The following is a 20,325-nucleotide window of genomic DNA, read 5'->3' on the forward strand; positions in this document are numbered from 1 at the left end:
CAACATATTTTGCATCAAAATTCTCGTAGAAAGAATGAAATACAAACTCGCAGTAAGTAATGAAATAATCAGAAAAGCATCAATTTTTTCTAAATTAATTTTCTTTTCTTCGAAACTGTTGAGAAGAAATTTCGAAAAATAGGAACTTCGTTGTAAAGGAATGAATGATAAAGAATTTAATTCAAAAAAATTGCAAGAATTTCGGAGAAAAAAAAACATACAGCAAAATTTTAAAATTTGTCATATAGAGATTCTAGTATATTTTATCTGAGTTCAGCATATCATAATTTTATTGCATTGTAGAGTTGGTTCTCGTTTTTACGAATTCGAACCAGAGCCACCCTTAGGGGTATGTGAAAGTTGTGGTTGCACCAGGTACCGCGTTTTTTTTGTTTTTGGGTGGAGGGGCTCCCGCACTTGCGGTGATAATTTTTTCATATATTAATTTTCATTAATGCTGGAATTATCTTTCCCATGAATTCTGAATGTTCATCAATTATGGAATTATTTCTTAAATTTATTCTGAATTTTCACGAATTATGAATTATTTCCTTCATTTGTTCTGCATTTTCATCAATTCTGGAACTATTTCGTACATTTATTCTGAATTTTCGATTCCACTCTCCCACAGAATATATAAACCCAGAGCTCCCCGATATTATAAGGACGCCGCTGGGGCCCCGCTACTATTTTTGCACCGGGCTCCGCGTTCTGGTAAGGATGGCTTTGACTTAAAAGATTCATATAATTGAAAATTCATAAATTGTAAAGGCATTCATAAAAATGACATATTGTTCAGGATCTAAAGACTAATTCTCAAAAACGTGTTGGTTCATAAAATGGAGGTTAGTAAAATTGGATGCTGTCTTCAATTCGCGAAAATTGAAAGGGAAATTTCACCCCCGTATAAAGGAAAATTTCATCCCTATATTAGCATAAACTATTTTTGTACTAGATGCTGTGATATTAATAAACTTAAGCATTTGCATAAGCTTAAGCGGCAAAGCATTTGCTTCCTGAAACTGCAACAATTTTTTTTTTTTTTGGAAAAATCTTTTCTACGGGAAAAATCGGTGCAAGGGTTTGATTTCCAAATGATATTAGACTTACAAATTTTCATGCAAGCTGCTTTCGATTGTCACAGTGCCAAGGATTACATAAACGTAGACGACAATGTACATACAAGCGGAACTTGACACGACAGATATTGACACTCTCATTGAAAATTTTGGAGAATGTCAAAAAGAAGAGGATGAGTATGTGAGATGAATGTCATCATTTCGGAAGAATAATAACGTAGGGGGGGGGGGGAAGTCTTATGTGTAGAACCTTGAAAGACCTGCATCACTTTGCTTTACATCATAATGGCTCGGTTATGTCTTGAATGATTTCTGAAGCTAAATTGTTTTATGAAAGTCAAACAGCAAAGGGTGTGAACTGCATGGACCCCCACATCCTATGGCAGGGTCATTAGGCTGGGATCTTTTGCGGGTTCCCTAGATCAGATCTCCACGGGCCCCTTTATGATGAATTTATAGCGGGAAAAAACAAAAAAATTATGAGAAAATAGTGACGGGTCCCAGGGCCGAAGCCCTGTCAGCCCCATCCTTGTGGGGGACCACGGTGAACTTGCATATGGGAAACTCTTATTGACAACCGGAAAAAATAAAAATTTAGTTTTATTTACAGTACTGTCTTTAATTTTTTTATTTACTATTCGGCAATTTGCGAATAGTTAATGTATGTAAAATGTGCATTTAAACTATTATAAACTATTTAAGTAAATATACATATGAATTTTTAATAAATAATGTTTCACATCAAGTGATAAATATTTAGTAATTATAGAGAAAATTATTTAAATTATTTTATTCATAATGGCTTGGAAGGCCATTATAAATAAAATAAATATAAGCCTTATAAATATGTATACAAAATAAATTATATATTCATAAGGGGCTGGCTGAATTATTTACTTTATTTTCAATTAATTTATTTTTAGTTTATTTCAATTACATACGAGATAGTTTCATATTTTATTCATTATGTTAATTGAACCTTTATTAAGCGAAAACCTGTGATCCACCGAAGAAATATCTGTTCCTTTGCTATTCCGTTAAAGACAGGTTTTACTGTACTTTAAGTTCATCACAGCACAAACAACCGTCATATCTACATACGGTTTCAAAACTATTTACCGAATGTGGCCCTTGGGGTTATATGATGAGGGCCCAGCCACCTCAAAACTAATTTTGTAAAAATGAACTAAGCGACACATTTGCAGACGCTTAAGTGATCCGTGGCACAATTCCAGAGAATTTAAGCGGCCCGAGGCACATTTTCAGATCATTCAAGAACGCCCGTGGCACATTCACAGATCACTTGAGTGACCCCGCGGAACAGTTCTAGAACACTTAAACGGTTCGTGGCACATTCAGGGATCCCTTAACTGGTATGTGGCATAGCTGTAAAGCACATAACAGGCTTGAAGTACGGTTCTACATCCTTAGTGTGAACTTTTACACAGAAATTACTGACTGTTAGTTCTACGTCAAATATCGTTGCATTAATATCGCACACACAAAACATCTTTGAAAAATACTTTTTTTTCTTCAGAGCTTCATAAAGTTTGAAATGACCTGCTGATCCATGGGCTGGATGAAAGGAGCCGTATTTCGTGGCTGGTGTGAATTTTTTATTCTGATGAAATATAGGTTTTCCTTAAGCGAATTCTATGGGGGAATAAAATGTAATCTCACATTTCTGAAGTATATGCTTCTTCCGGGATTTAGACCGTTTTGCGTGTTCGTAAACCGAGTCGCTCACAAATCGGGACATTCATGAATCAAGGGCTGACTGTATATATGCAGGGTGTTCAGAAATTTAGTAGGGTGCCCCTAATGAAATAAATGATTCTTTGACGTTCTTTGGATACTTTCTCTCAAGTACGTTTCTTGGCGGGATAGAAAAAGGCTTTGGTAAGGACTTCCTGGACATGCTCTATAACATAGTTTCCCAACCTTTTTTGTCCCATCGCCCCCCTCTTCAGAAATTTTTTTCTCCCAGCGCCCCCCAACGCAATCTCACCCATAGAATCCCATGCTATACCCGTAGCTTCTACCGCCCCCCTGGAACATTCTATCGCCCCCAAGGGAGCGTTAACGCCCACGTTGGGAATCACTGCTCTATAATAAGGTTTGTTCAAAGGTAGCTGCTAAATAAAAAATTTTTAGTAGCTACTAGTTTTCTGTGGTTCCCAACTAAGGTGCGAATGTGAGCCGATCTTTCCTTTAAAAAGTCTCGCCACAGAGAGCAACAGACCTACAAACAGTACAAATGTAATTAAATCATAACACATCATTCACTTCCCTTCTGAAATATAGATGGCGACACTGAAAAATCAAACACAACACTACATACGCTCTCAGACGCTCTCTAGGTACACACAGACAGTTACACTTCCGGTACAACTCAGTAGGTAGCAAATCGTCCATAGGTGGTGACAGACCTGAATTGTGCTCGGTTTGAAAGAAAGAAAGAAAGTAGCTACTAGTTATTCTTATTATGCATTTTCCAGCTAGGACTCATTTACAATGAATTATGTATTCAAAGCATTTTTCTCCGTTTTAATTTTACGTATTTTGCGGCCTGGTGTTGCTGCGCCTCCCGCAGCTCACCTTGTCCAACCCTGGAACGTTAATCGTATGAATGATTCCATGACCCAAGGGAACAGCCACTCACCAACAGCCCGAAAAATTATAATTGACTGCTTTTCAATTATAGTGACCACATTTATTTTATGAGGATGTTTCGATAGACCAATAATAATTTGACAAACTTGATCCTGAATCCAAAGGAATGTCTTAACAGGAGGAGGAGGGGGAGGGGAGTGAGGTTGATAGGAAAAAATATTCTGACGAAGGGCGATAAATAACCTAATATGATTAGGAAACTCTCTATGCTGGGGTTTTCTTGCATGCTATCAATAGTTAAAATAGTGATAAGACAGATTTAGAGAGAATATATATGCCTGTGTAATTTAAATTGAAATTCTGGTTGCAAATACAGCAATATGAAGACTTTCGGGGTCGTTTCGGCGAAGGGGGATGTGGATGGGGATACCTGCGGCCGATGTTTGAGCCCGTCGGCCCCTTCTGGGCTGTCCAGGGAGAGGGGGCTGATGCTAAATTGGGGGAGGGGGGACAAGAACCCAAGGACCAAAAGTTCCGCTCCGGCAGCTAGGACTTGCACAGAGGATCGGGATTGTGGGGAGATAGAGGCGTTCCCTGTCCTCCCCAGATTGCTAAATCCAGCATTGCCAAACTCACACGGGTAAAGAAACTTATATCCCGGAAGGAACAGAGCCCGAGCCTTGTCTGCTCTGACGGATTTAGATTATGATTTATTAGAAATTTGTGTATTCATAATTATTTTTGAAGAGGGTTATGCGAATAACTATTCTATGAAGCTATCTTGTGCGTACTTTTTAACAATATGAATTTTTTTTTACAAATAAGGAAATAAGTAAATCCCCAATTACAATATTTCGTAAAAATTTTCGGTCATGTAAAATACCGATTCGTTGACGTATTATTTTAAGTCAAATGCCTGACCGAGCATGTAAATTTTTAAAGATTTGTCCTGCACTGCTTCACAATGGTTTTAAATGATTATTGCCAACTTCAAAATAAACCACGCAATGGAAGAACTGCATGGGACGATATATGAAATGCTATAATATATGCATACTTTCTATTTATTAGTTTGGGAATAGGCTATATACCAAATATGATGGAATTATTCTATCGGTGATTGGTGCACTCAGCTTTATGACCGATATGTGCAACTCATGAATCCTTTATAACTACAGCCAGAGTGATATAAGTCGTTCTCAATAATGCAAATTGCACCTCCGGGAAATTAATCGCATCCGGTGGGGAAGAGATTTGGCATATGTATTTGATATGCATGGAGTGAATATATGCTTACCTAAAACATTTGGAGGGCCGATTTATCCTAACCGCGAAGCTAGTCGGTGGAAGAAAACTGCTATATTAGATAGCGAGGAGAAATTTTTGCTACTAAGCACATACAAATCGGTGATCATGTCTAGAAAAACTTCGAAGGAATTCCATTTCAAGTAAAATAATATGTTGGCCAGTGAGGCAAACTTATTTTATGGTCACCTTTTGCAATTTCATGTTGCATACGTCTAGAAAATTCTATTCATTCTTGGATGAGACTAAAAAAGCGTAGTCTTGGGACGTCTTTTTTTTACGTCTGTATACGTAGAGTGTTCTCTTACGACTAGAAATATGTAGAATGCTTGCATATGTGTGAAAAATGTGATGAATTTTCTTGCGCACGTGTGTGTGTAGAAATGTGATGAATCTTTGAGTGAGAGTAGAATGCTCTCTTACGTCTAGAAAGGCACAAAATGTGCGTAAAATGCTTGTGTACGTCTGGAAAAGCAATGAATCCTTACGTGAGTCTAGAAATGCAATGAATCCTTACGCGAGTTTAGAAAAGCAATGAATCCTTACGTGAGTCTAGAAATGCAATGAATCGTTACGTGAGTCTAGAAATGCGTGTAATGCTTCCTTATGTCTAGAAATGCGTGTAATGCTTCCTTATGTCTAGAAATGCGTGTAATGCTTCCTTATGTCTAGAAATGCGTGTAATGCTTCCTTATGTCTAGAAATGCGTAGAATACTTTCGTACGTCTAGAAAGTCATAAAATAGGCAAAATGCTCACGCGTACGTCTAAAGATGCAATGAATCCTTGCGATAGTCTAAAAATGAAATGATTTTTTTCTTACGTTAGTCCAAAAAATGCATAGAACGCTTTCTTACGCCTAGATATGATTAATCGTAGAATGATTCTGTACTTCTTAGAAATGTATTAAACTGTATGTATAGAAATTGTCAGTCCATTTGCTTTTGATTTGGAAATCAACCGAAGCGATTCCGTAAATATTCCAAAATATACACAATCACTGACTTTCTCATTTTAAAATGATAGATTGAAGAACATGCATAATATGATATGTATCCATGCTGTAATCCAATAGAGGTGGATACACAACCGGTCTGCACAAAGCCCTCTGTCTAAAACTGATATACGGCAGTATTGGAAAGATTTTGAAAGAATTTTAGCCTTTTTATGTACAGGCATTTGAATAATGTGTAGTTGAAGTACGAGCAATAAATCTCCGAAAATTGGTCTCTTTGCTAACATTAAGGAAATAACGGAGAAAAATATTATTGGGGGTGGGGAGGGAGAGAACAGGCTCATAGATTATCATTCCAACTCACCAAATTATCAGTAAAGTTTGCACTGGTAGATGCAGATGTGGGAATAGGGGAGCATTAACACGTTGAAACAACTAACAAGGACCCTCTATTGTGATCCTCATTGGAAGTAGAGAGGTTCTTTCAGAATGATCCGATAGTCTTTGAACTTCTGAACCTCACAAAAAAGAAAACCAATAACAATCGTTCCATTGAATCAGAATGCTTCCTATTCCCATGACAAATTGTCCTCCTGGCTGTGATGGGTGTAGAAAGTGCAAGATTCGTGTCTGAAGTCATCAAGCACAGAAATCTGGTCCATCTAGAATTGAACCACTTTCCTGTCCCCTAAAGACAACAGTGAACCAATTCATGTCATTCTGGCCCAAGTCAATTGATCATCTTTGTAGTGATGCTTCAGGGGAGATCTGCAGCGTATGTTTTGAGATACATGCCTGTTGGTGGACTGCAAAGGCGATGAACAATATCCTTTGACACAGGAATTGATAAGCTTCGTGAAATTTGAAGCACAGACAATTTCTGACTAGATGCTAAACGCAAAATTTCCTTATCCATCCAAGCTGTGGTCACTTTAGGTCTCCCAATTCACGATTTCATTTCTAAATTTTCCTTTTTAGATAATATTTTATACGTACCTGATCTGCTGCATCCTATTATATATATATATATATATGAAACTTTTGAGAAAGGCTGTTTTTAATTTTTTAATTTTTGCTAATTTATTTCTTGAGAAAAACTATTCAACTATCGTGAAATTACTTTACCGGCATGGGGATTCATATATAAAAAAATTGATGTCGAAGTGTGGAACGGTTGATTTGCTATTCAAGGAAAACGATTGTCTATATACTTTTGCGACAGATTATATATTTCAGTAATATATTATACTATATTACTTCACTCATAAGTCCATAGCGAGAGAGAAAATAACAAATAATGAGGTGGTATATTGTGACCTACATCTTTCCAGATTCAAATGTAAGTATAACTGACGGAGTCTCCAAACACAAAGGAATTAAATTACCATAGTTACTGTTTCAGAAAGCAAGAGAAGAAAACGTTAACTAAACATCCATTTTTATTTCGAAAAATATATATATTCTAAGCATCCATCGATTTTTCTCAGTTTCTCTTCGAATCGCTGCTGCAATATCGGGTTCTGTAATAGAAATGCCTTCGAGGAATCTCGGATTTCGGGAAATACCAAATTATCGCTAACGTGAGTTTTCAGTTCTGTTCCGATTAAAGATGTTAACACCGGATACAAGAAAAACATTGCATTGCGAGATCAGTGCAAACACGTTGTTTTCAAACGATAAAAAAATATATTTTGGTATATTTTAATTATATAACTTCTGAAAGAAGTCAAATATTTACGTTCCAAATTTAGCACTTTTCTGCATTTTTCTTTCTTATATAAATGACATTATATACAAAACCGGGGTGCCTTTTTAAACGGTTTTGATAGACCTATATATGAGGTGTTTGGATACCAAGCACGGCAACGAAAAGGGAAGATTTTTCAAACGCGATTGAGGAATGGTTGAGCATCTATAAAGTTAAAAACAAGATCAAAGTGTGGGTGCACGTTTAGAAATCTTGTCCTAGACCAGTGGATCGCAATCTTTTGTCACCCGTGGCTCCCTCCTCTCAAACATTCTCAACATTCAAACGTCATTTTTCATGTATTTTTTTTTCCCAAAGACATTGCGCGTTCGTGCTTCTAGCACGAGGTTACTGCAGAAGCCCGAAGTGCGGCCACTTCACGAACTGGCCAATAGTTTTGGCTAGAGCTCGAATCGCAGAAATTATTCGGACTTTGCCTGCCATTTCGCGAAGTGGCCGGAGATCTCTGGCCAGAGCTTGTTGTGCTGATGTAAGACGGCTGGAGTTGAAGCCACATCGCCAACGTGTGATGCATGTCTATATAAGTAGCTGTATTCGATTAGCTCCATGTGACCAGAGAAAAGAAAGTGAAATTCGAGAAAAATAACAATAAAAATAATTACAAAAGCCTAGTTTTACCTGCCAAATTTTATAGGAAAAAAATTATTACCGCATCGTGATCGATATGTTGCCATAACTAACATGGACATAATTATCACGAAAAAACACGCCAACTTGACTATGGTCCCGAATCATGTCTTTTGATTACCGGATTCTGGCTGAAGATAATCGGCCACTTCGCGAGCTCACCGGCCAATGTCCGAAATTTGGGCATAAAAAGGGTGAATATTTAACGAAATTCGCCAATTCGCGAAGTGGCCGGCCCCTCCGGGAATTGGCCAATTTCGGGCTTCGGCAGTAATATATACTACACGCAGAAATTAAAGCATTTCATAAAATAGCAAATGTTTGTTACATCGCATTATACGCTAATTGTCTGTTTATAACGCAAAGAAATGTTATTTAATATATAGAGAAAATAAACTTAAATTATTTAAATCACAAAAATAGCAAAACATAAAATTTTGCAAAAAAATATTTAATTTTAAATGTAATCGACTGAGACAAACACAATGAAGTAAGATTAAGATCTTTATAAATGAGTTCACGTTAATTGAATAAAATTATTTTATTATTTATCACCTATAATACTAGTCTAAAAATTATTATTTTTCGCAGAACAAAAGATACCATTCATTTGTAGAGAATATATTTCATAGTTCCAAATGTGCAGAAATATTTGTAGGAGAGAGATCACAAAACATTTTACTTGTGGGAATAGGAACACCACACTTCTAATTAGATTGTACTTTTGTGTCTTAAATTTATTGTTCATTTACAACGATAATCTTCGCATAAGAGAGATTTAGTATCTTCTACTCTACTATACTTATAAGAACTCTAATAGAGTAAACAGAAAATAATTACCAAGGTCTTTTTCTTCTTAAACATTGATGGCAGATAAAAACTTGCAATTATAAAAATGTTTTGAGTGAGGTGAAAGTTTTTTCTTTCAAAAATGTGTGAAAACAAACTAAGTTTCATCGTTGAAAGTCAAATATTGACCAAGATGCTAAATTTTAAACTTTGAGAGGTGATTAAAGAATTGTTCACTAATTGAAAAGGAAAATAGTTAAATTTGTGCTTGACCCAAATAACGAAATTCCTTTTCCAAACATGTTTCTGACGTCAATTCATCGAGTGATCATGATTGATATTCCAATATTTATAGGGGAAAAAAAATACCAACAAAATTCGATTAACTACTTGTTGGCAAATACGTAATTAATTAATTTTGTTCATTAATTTTAACATACGAAAAGAAAAATTATTAGAGAGTTTCGCTCGTTGGTGAATCACAAACGACGAGCAACGACGCTAGATGGGAGAAAATAAATTTCTAATTATTCCAATTTAAATTTTTTTATACCGAGGTTCCCCCCTCCCCAATAACCAATGATTGCAGAAAGGATGGTTCCGAAGCAGAAAAATATGGATAAATAAATTAATTTCTATCATACGGTGCTGAAACTTGTTTTGTCTTATACAGGGTGATGCCTCAAGCCTCTTGGCCACAAATTACTGGAGAACCAATCAAAAAGAATAATGCGCGAAACTATAGAAGAATATTGATAACGTGATGAAGACAAAAATTTTACTAAACACCCGACATAAGCGCATTTTTAGGCGTACGAAAGCATTGCGGAATTTCCAAACGCAAGGAAAAGCATTCTGCCTATTTCTAGTCATAAGAAAATGCAGTCAAACCTCGTTAATGAGTCACTCTTCGGAGAGCAAAAATATGACTCAGTAAGCGGAGTGACTCGTTAAACGGAGTAAGCCATAGCTGTGCCAATTCCTGCCTGAGGACAAATCGGACTTCCCAAAAGTGGCCCGGTAAGCGGAGTGACTTGTTAAGCGCGAGACGTACTAACGAGGTTTGACTGTATTCCAGGTGTTTTTAGATGTACGCAAGCATTCTGTGCATTTCTAGCCGCAAGGATGCATTATACGCATTTATGAACATAGTATTCTATCAACTTTTAGACGTATACAAGTAGGCCCCACACGCCTAAAAAAGGCCGCGATTACACTACAAAAGTTACATAAAAGTTATTTCATAAAACTTGAAAATACAACCAATAAGATTATCGGTTACATTCAAGCAAATGCAACCGATCAGTTTATTGGTTGAACTTATCAAGTTTTATGAAATAACTTTTATAGCATAAACCCAATTTAAAATAAGAAAAGTATGTAAATTCCCTTAAGTCTTTTTGAACAAAGGAAAGATTGAGTAGGAAGTGAAATAGAGAGATTCTTAACGTTTTTGTACCTAATTTACCCATTTTCGACCGCTCTTATCGCACAATTATTTTAATAATATATGACTGGCTACTTAAATAACATATTTTCAAAGTTTCAAAAAATTGGACATCAATTTAGCATGTTTTTCTTTGTGATTAATGTAAATTTACAATTAATTAACTTTCTAACGAATGTAAATTAGTTATCTTAGTTTAATCAAAGTAGTTGATATTTAGGATTTTGGGAACCTCATGTGTCATGTGACAATAAAAAATTTGGGGAAAATTATTTTTTTCTGTTTCTTAAAAAGAAACTTCGTGTCCATGGTTAGGAAAATAATTCAGATACAAAATCGGAATGAAATTTCTAAAAATTTTATTTTCAAAAAAATCATAAAAAAAATCAAATTTTACTGTAAACTTTAAAAAATACTATGAAACACTTATTAGACCATTTAGTTCCCAAAAATGATCATTCGATACAAAAATTTGAATGAAATGTACTTGAAAATGTTGTTTTAAACGAAACGTTGCGCAAATTCAATGACAGTCAACAATGGATTCATGCTTATAGAAATCGTGTACGAAGGGATTTTTGGAAAATCCTGTCTTTCAATATGCTTACAAGAAAGTAAAGGAGAATCATCGTATATGCTTCATACACGAGTACCGTATATTTTGGCAAACACTCTTTTATATTAGCTTCGACTTGATCTACAGTTTTTACGGGTAAACAGCACGTTCAAAATTATAAGATTGCTTAAAGTAAGCATTTCTCAGAATTTATTTTACACATGAGAGAAGTACACATTTACTTTCATCGTCATAACAATAACGATATATAACAAAGCAGTTGCTGATATCAAAATATTCTTCGTGCATGAATGAATGCTGTTGTTGGCGGAGAACGCCAAACATTTGGTAATTAAGCAAATTAAGGCCTTGGGTTCTTTCTAGTATTTTATGGTGCCCATTCAATGCTGTCGCTGGGGGACAAATAATAGCTGAAAACATGTTGAAATATCTGCGGGAACAAGTGGATACGTTTTGCGCCAGGCTTTCATTATGCTATAATCAAGTATCTCAAAAATGCAAATAATTTTACTAAAAGTATTTTGTGATACGTCCTGGTTTTACTTAAAATGTAATTTTATAAGGGGGGAAACCTCGTGAAAAATATGTAGGAGAAAGGTGGGCATAAGAGTACGCACCTAATGGATTTTTTTATGATAAAAACGAAACTTAAACGGATAACGTCTCAAAAAAATTTTACTAAACATATTTTATTTAATCAGGAATACGGATACATAAAATGAAGGAAGCAATGTCGTAACAAATAAGTTACAATAAAAATGTCGAATACGTAGTCTTTGCAGCTCGGGAAAGAATTCACAGCGTGTGCGGCATGCCCCCACATCCTGGAGCGGGTACCCTACGCTGGGATCTTTCACGAGCCCCTTCTGTAGGTAATTTATCGCGTGAAAAAATATAAAAATGATGAGAACTATCCCGGGCCCCAGGGCTAGAGCCCTGTCAGCCCCCCCCCCTCCTCTTTGTGGGGGCCATGGTGTGCGGTATGCGCACAAAGATTTAACAGCAGTCGCAAATGTTACTCCCGTACCCCTCTTCGTAACTAAAACAATCCTAATGCCACCACTAAATATTCAGCACTGAATTCAATTTTCATCGTAGGATTGTTCACAGGCTGGGTACATTAGACTTCTCATTTCATAGTCCAACTCGTTGAGATAATTGGTTTCTCTGTGACGTTTATATAAAGCTTTCCTTTCTTGTAATTTCACAGCTCAAGGGCAGTAAGTATGCAGTTTTGTATCAGCTCAGGGGATTAACGCGTTTGCAGTCAATCAGAAAAAAAGTAGCAAATACGGTTATTTTATACAGTGAAACCTCGCTACAACGGCACTCGATATCACGATAAATCTAAAACGACATCTTTCTGAATAATATTCATTTCAAAAAGGAATTCAATGAATTTTTTAATAATAATAATAATTAAGTATTTTGTTTATACACAGGGTGTCCTGTAAGTCCTTTAATGTGGCCTTTATAACATCAATCTTTCCACATAGAGATATGGTTCCAGTATAAGAAATACTCAAAATATGTTCAGAAATCACTCTCTATCAGTTTCACGAGTGAAAATACAGTGTGTCATAAAATATCTAAATTTTTATACGATCCCCCCCCCCCGTAATCTAAGTGAGAAAAATTGTACGTTTCCAAGAACAATTGAAAACATAGAGAACTCACTGAAATACTTGAATTAAAATTAGAGAAAAGCTCGTTGAGAACAGTAAAAACTAACGGATAACACGCTCCTTTCCTATTATGTTATGCTAATCTTTATACTTATGCTATTCTTTCCCAAATTTTCTCCGATATTAGAATTCAAATATTTCAGCGAATATTGCACTTAGAAACTTTTTGGTGGCCTCAGGAGAGATAGGGCAACAATTTTCCAACTGGATGTTAGAGAACTGGGAACCATAAAAAAAATTAGATTTTTCTATTGTCACACTGTCTCGAATCTGGTACAGGGTTATTTCTGTGAACACAGTTCGAGCATTTTTTTATACTATTTCACCAAACGCCAACTCGGGCCATATCGCTGTATTCAAATTTACTGCCATTAATGAGATGGGTTGGAAATGAAGGCGCTATCTATCGGTGGCCGCCCGCCACAAATTCGTTAGGGAAAACATCTTATCGATATCCTCTCTCGGGTTTGAGCCTGCGACCGTGACAGCAACCTTCACGGTGGTAGACGACCATCTTACCACCACGCCACTCGGTCGTCAATTACCTGGTATCATATCACTATGGCGAATGGTTGAAGTGATTAAAGCCACATTATGATACCGCGTAAATCAAAGATCTTTGATATCTAAAAAAATATAGATTTTGGAAATTAATTCGCAAAATAAATAATGTCCGTGAAGTTGTTTTTTACATTCCTCTCTTGACACAAGAAATAGCATCATTGTCAGAATCTTCCGCACATTTTTAAGGAATTAATTGTGTATGTGTTTCTGTTGAACATTTGTTCTCTTCATATTTAAAATAATAAAATAGGAGGAAAGAATATTTTCCCTTGCGAATATACCAATTCACAGCTACGAGCTGGACCGTTCGATAAAAACGGGAAAGAAAGGACATATTGACCTAACGTGAAATAAATTCAGGATAAATAAAACCACGAATATTCCTTCCCTTTTGGTCGAACGTACATATCCCTTGAAAGATTCGGACCCTAAACAATGGAAATTCTTTTATCGATGCAAAGTATAATAACCAAGTGAATTCGCATTCCTCTGTGGGGAATCGAACCACCAACCTCGCACTTTCCGGTCGCGTGTTCTTGCAGTTGTGCAATTTCTTCACGAAGAGCCTACCACCATTGCAGAGTCTCGGTGTTTCCAAATTTCTTAAAAGCATTATGGGTGCTCTGACTTGACTTTGAGGGTCAAATAATTTATTTAAAAAAAAAATTCATAAAACAAGCACGTTTAATACAAAAAGTCACCGTTTTAAAGAAGCCTAACTTTGTTGTGTGTGTCTGTCAATGATAAAATGTTTCACGAATCAGGAAAGATAAATTTTTTCTTGGAATTATTTTAATATATACACTGCTGGCCACCGTAAATGCAACACCCTGAAGGAAGCATGCAAATAATATGAAATTTACAACATGCATTAGCGGAGGTGAGATATGCAAATGATTAGAATTTCAGCGCAGACGCACATCACGCGCGCCTGTGGCGCCACTTCAAAGCGCTATTTAAGGCTTGGAGATTTCGACGATTTGAAGTACAGCAATTGTGTTTTTCTTGTGGTTTTTTCAAAAAAACGATCAATTATGCCTCGTAGAAAACAGCGATCATCTTTTGATCAAGTATCCGAGTTCGACAGAGGAAGGATAGTGGCCTACCGAGATTGTGGATTATCTTTCAGGGAAATCGGTAGTCGTGTTGGACGAAACCAAACAACTGTAATGCGGATATGTGATCGTTGGATGCAGGAGGGTACGACGGACCGACGTGTTCGATCGCATCCACCTCAGTGCACCACTTCACGTGATGACAGGCGTATTGTGCGTATGGCAGTGACGGATCGCTCAGCCACATCACGAACCATAGCACAGCACATTCAGTCTGTACCGCATCATCCAGTGTCTGCGCGTACCATTCGACGCCGTTTACAGCAGAGTGGTCTGTCCGCAAGACGTCCATTGCTTCGTCTACCCTTGACGCAGAACCACAGACGTCTCCGCCGCCAATGGTGCGATGAAAGAAGGATGTGGACGGCACAATGGAATGAAATTGTCTTTACTGACGAGTCACGCTTCTGTCTGCAACACCACGATGGTCGGATTCGAATCTGGAGACACCGTGGAGAGAGGATGCTGAACAGCTGCGTTATGCACCGCCACACTGGTCCTGCACCGGGTATTATGGTATGGGGCGGTATTGGATATCACTCTCGCACTCCTCTAGTACGCATTGCCGGTACTTTAAAAAGCCAGCGCTACATCTCCGAGGTGTTGGAGCCAGTTGTCCTTCCTTACCTTCAGGGCTTGCCCACAGTCATATTTCAACAGGATAATGCGCGACCACACGTGGCACGCATTGTCCAAAGGTTCTTCGTCAATCGCCAGATTGAATTGCTTCCCTGGCCAGCTCGCCCTCCGGATCTTTCGCCGATAGAAAACACGTGGTCCATGGTTGCTCAACGATTGACCCAGATTACATCCCCAGCTGCCACACCAGATCAACTTTGGCAACGCGTGGAAGCTGCTTGGTCTGCTGTACCCCAAGAACACATCCAAAGTCTCTTTGAATCAATGCCGAGGCGTGTGGCAGCGGTGATCTCCAACAATGGCGGCTACTCTGGCTACTGATTTTGGCAGGAACCACACTTCACAGAAGTCTATAAATTTAATCATTTGATGCTTGGTCAACATGTTATCTACAAAATAAATATTGTTGCGATATCTCTAGTCTTTCTTAGTGTTGCAATTTGGGTGGCCAGCAGTGCATATATATTGTCCTATATTTCATCCAAAGATTATACCCAATACTCTCCAAAGATTTATTCCCCTGATTGTATTTGATTGTTACTCATAACACAGCAGAAAAGAATACACTGATCAACGCATCACTTGTTTAAAGGGAAAAAAACACCAATAACAGTGACACTTGTACCCACACACCGAAAAAAAAAATACATTGATCAAAGCAACATTTTCACTCATTAATTAAGATTTGGTATGGAACAAAAATCAATTTGACTATGTTATTTGTTAACCGATTTTTAAAAATTCAAATTGCAATGAAAAGACCCATTAAAATGCGTGCCCTTTGTGTAGAAAAAAAATCGGGGAAAATGGTCGCATCTGATTGTGTGTGTGAAAACACGGAAAATCCGTGAAAAAGGGAATTTTATTTCGAGAAATTTCTTCAATAAAAATATGGTTTTTTTGGCGGGAATATGCTTGCGGCTCCTTCCACACACATTAGCGAAGAATTCTTAAAAAAATTGGAGTGATTCGATCAAAACGGTGGAAATTTGTATAAAGAACAAACATACATGCGTACATACTGTACATACTTTCATATTTATATAGGCTATAAGATGTGAAATGACAAACATGAAATATATTTCAATTTTAAAAATGAGAAAAATGTGCAGCCACTGCAAATGAAGGCGCTTTGTTGAGTCTGGTTTTTTAAAATTTACGTTTTGGTTCACAGAAGAAACGGGTGACGCCTGATTATTTTTTATATATAAGCCTATTCTATCAATTTATAGAGTATATGAAAGCATTCTACGCGTTTTCAGACTAAAGATACAAAGGCTGCAACAGGCAAAATGATCAACGACGTGACATAGCAAAATACACGACACATACTTACGCAATCATTAAATGCATTTCTAGACTTACAAATACAAAGTCTAAAACATGCAAATTGAATCTTGTAAGGCATTTTGCCCAACGAAGTAAACGAAAAAATTACACGGTACGTGCTAACGCAAGCATTCTACTCATTTCTAAACGCATGCTCGGAAGCATTCTTGGTGGTACTAGACGAAAGGAAGCACATTCTTCGTATCTATGAACGCACGAAAGCAGTCTACGTATATTTCTAGACGTACGCAAACATTCTGTACATTTTTAGATGTGTGAAAATTAGGGCTTGGAAAATCGTTAAAATTTTTAACTGCTTAATCAAAAAAATTTTAATCGATTAATCAACATCTCAAATCGATTAAGCAAAAATTGTTTACCCGATTAATCAAAATTTCCCTCCGACTAATCAAACTTTTTTTAATTGATTCCTCAAAAATTTTTACGCGATTAATCGAATATTTTTCGTAACTATATAATACTAATTGATGCTATTTTAAAAGCATAATTTATTCCTTTCATGCACCTATTCGATAGATATAAACAAGTATAGGAATAGACTAGAAATTAATGCTGCCACTTGATGCAATTTAATACTCGTATGCTGAGCATAATTTGTTAAAGCCTGGAATTTCTTCATTTGGATCTTGTGGGGGTTTTGTTTTTTTAAATCGATTATTCTAGGTTAGGTCACTGATTTCGAAACTACTTTTGATCATACTGTTACTTGTTTTCCTTCAAGCTCCTCCCAAATGGAGGGATTTGACTAGAGGAACTGATACTTCCAAGAATACGAACTACTGTTCATAGTGAAGACAATACATTTTGGTCTATATATTCATTCTAAAACCCTCATCAAACTCAATTTGAAATTGAAATGATCACAATTTTGTTGAATGGACTTCCCAATGCCGAAAAATTTGATAAACATATTGTTTCAAATGTTTTTAAATATGACCATTTATTGAAAATGTTATACACATTGGTACAATAATTTAGTATATTAATATATTAAATAAATAAAGTCAAATTACTAACTTTTTACTCGAGCTTTAATCTAGCTTTAATCGGATTGATCGAGTCGATTAATTCACCTAAAACTCTTAACTGTGATTAACCAACCCTATTAATCGATTAATTGGGTCAGCCCGATGCATTACACGCACGCATCTAGACGTACGAAACCGCTCTATCCATTTCTAAACCAATACAATCACTCTACGCATTTCTATATACAGTCAAACCTCGTTAGTGCGTCACCCGATTAACACGCCGCTCCGCTTGCCGGGTCACTTTTTGGAAGTCCCAATTGTCCTCGGGTAGGAATTGGCACAGCTATGGTTTACTCCGTTTAACGAGTCACTCCGCTTACTAAGTCATATTTTTGCTCTCCCAAGAGTGACTCATTAACGAGGTTTGACTGTGCATATAACGCATATGTAGACTCACGTACGCACAAAAATTCATTAAAGCATTCTACACACATTTTTAGATGTATCAGTACACAAGCATTCTAGTCGAATGGATTCGACAATGTGACTTGAAGGTCCAGAATTTAATACCAGCCCAGTAAATAGGTCAAGAACCAATTTCTTCATAATAATTCCATCTGGATCAAACCCAACCTAAAATGTTCATCTGTGTTAAATGTTCACTCGACAAGTGGAAAGCAATCATAAAACCAATCTACTTATACAAAAACATGAATAAAACATACCGATAAATAAAAATTCGAGGATTTTGATAGAATTGAAGTTTTTAATTAAAAACAAATTTTAATTATGTTTTTCATTCAGAGAATGATTACGAAATAAGCATTCATTCACCGGTAAAATATAATTAATTACGTTTTCCTTTAGTGTTTAAGTAAATTACTTTTCTATCATGATTTTTCTTTTGTCGTCTTAGAGAGAAAAATTTGATCGTATAATAATGAGTAATTTTAGCTATATTCATATTAATCTTTTGTACTCCATTAAACATCCTCGTAGTTTTTCATCTTCCCGTCCAACAAGGATAAACAATTCAAATAACAGTGCACGTCGTTTAATGTGATCACATCGGGACTCTGGATTTCTTATAACAGTAACCGATTGATAACTAACTATATCCCAAAGAAATAAAAGCATAAGCAATTGCATATTTTAACACTATTTTAGTTAGGTGCATGGAAATGCATAAGATCACGAAAATTCTAGAATAAGTTCATATTTTTAGCATTTTTTTCTATTAATTGCATTGTACTAATAATGTTTTCAGAACTATTTTCACCTTTTTATTTTTCGAATTTCATCAAATTTCCTCAATTTTTTAAAGAACATATTTCACTATATTGAGTATTATTCATTTTAGAGCGTATTTTTAGGCAGTTTTAAATGCATATTTTTGCAATTCTAAATGCATGTACCCTTTTTTTTTTTGCGCATATTGTTTTAGTTCTACTATTTTCGTTTTTGTCTCTTAGGTAAGGTAAGTTTTTTGCACTTAAGACACTGGCTTTTCTCGTCAGTGCTTTTAATCAAATAAAATCAAATTTTATTCATTTTCAACATACAGAGATTCAACATAACTAATGTTAAGTTTTAACATTAGTTATATAAAACATATTTATCATAAAGAGGCTGTGATGCCTGTATGGATGATTGAAAAAATTTACATGGTAATTAATGCATAAAGTATATAAAACATACGACATGAACAGAAACACTAAAAAAAAGACACATACAACATAAACGAGACAAAATTATGAATGTCAAATGAAAAAAAAAACCCGTAAAGATAAAAAATCAACAGTGAAAAAACACGCAACACAAAAAAGACATAGTTCTTAATGCACGACGAGAAATGTAAAATAAACAAAAAGTTAAATAAAAAATATATGAGGAAAAAATGAAACTCGCACAAACATAGACAATACAAAAACAAGAGAAATTTTTTTTTAAATTGAAAAATATACATAATTAAATTGGCAAAGCTGAAGTGAATAAATTTAATTGCTCTTCCTAAAAGTCAAAATAAGCGTCTACATCGTCAATTAAAATTAATAATCTGAATAATGATTATTTTAAATGCCGCGTGTGTGGGTATATTTTGTATTTCTAGTAGTAGTGAATTATATGATTTCGGACTTAAATAATAAAAATGTTTATGAAAAATTTCTTTCCTAAAACTAGGAATACAGTAAATCACATGAGGTCTTCGCTCGGATACATTGTCTTTTAAACTGCATAAGTCTTTATTACGGTATAAGAAAAAAATAATTTGAAAAAGAGCATTATGAGTCAAAAAAAGTAGATTAAGATGCCTAAAAGTTGTAGAACAAGACAGACCCGGCTCAAAATTTTGAAAACTTTTTTTGGATTCAAAATAAAGACAATAAATTAGTTTCATAATCACCACCCCATATAATTGTACCATTATTTATAAGTGAATAAAACCAAGCATAGTACAGGTCTTTTAAGAAATTAGCGGAAACTTTCTTACTTATATAATAAAAACTGTATAAATCCAAACGAAGTTTTTTATGTAATTCATGAATATGAGATTTCCATTTTAAATTGCTGTCTACATTTACACCCAAGCATTTAATACTATTTCTTGAATTGAATTGCAATGAGATTGAAAATCCCACGAGAAGATGTAAAATTTAAGATTAAGATGTAAATCAGATTGCATAAGATTGAAATTAACGTATTTTTTTTCTGTAAATTTAATTTTAAATCATTAGAAGAGAACCATTTTTAAATTAATATCAAATCGTGGTTAAAATGATTCTCGAGATTGTCAAGATCACACATGAATACATTAATACAGAATCATCGGCATAAATGATCA

General features: G+C 35.6%; 1 protein-coding gene across 1 annotated transcript in view; it reads left to right on the top strand.

Annotated features, from left to right (window-relative positions):
- LOC149076984 (neuropeptide Y receptor type 6-like) overlaps positions 1–20,325 on the top strand; it is a 78,093-nt gene that overhangs the window by 274 nt on the left and 57,494 nt on the right. The gene's annotated exons all lie outside the window — the stretch shown is intronic.

Source organism: Pholcus phalangioides, unplaced genomic scaffold, assembly GCF_987345545.1.
Source record: "Pholcus phalangioides strain wild (caught in Gottingen) unplaced genomic scaffold, Ppha-v1.0 ptg000015l_1, whole genome shotgun sequence".
Classification (NCBI taxonomy): Eukaryota; Metazoa; Arthropoda; class Arachnida; order Araneae; family Pholcidae; genus Pholcus; species Pholcus phalangioides.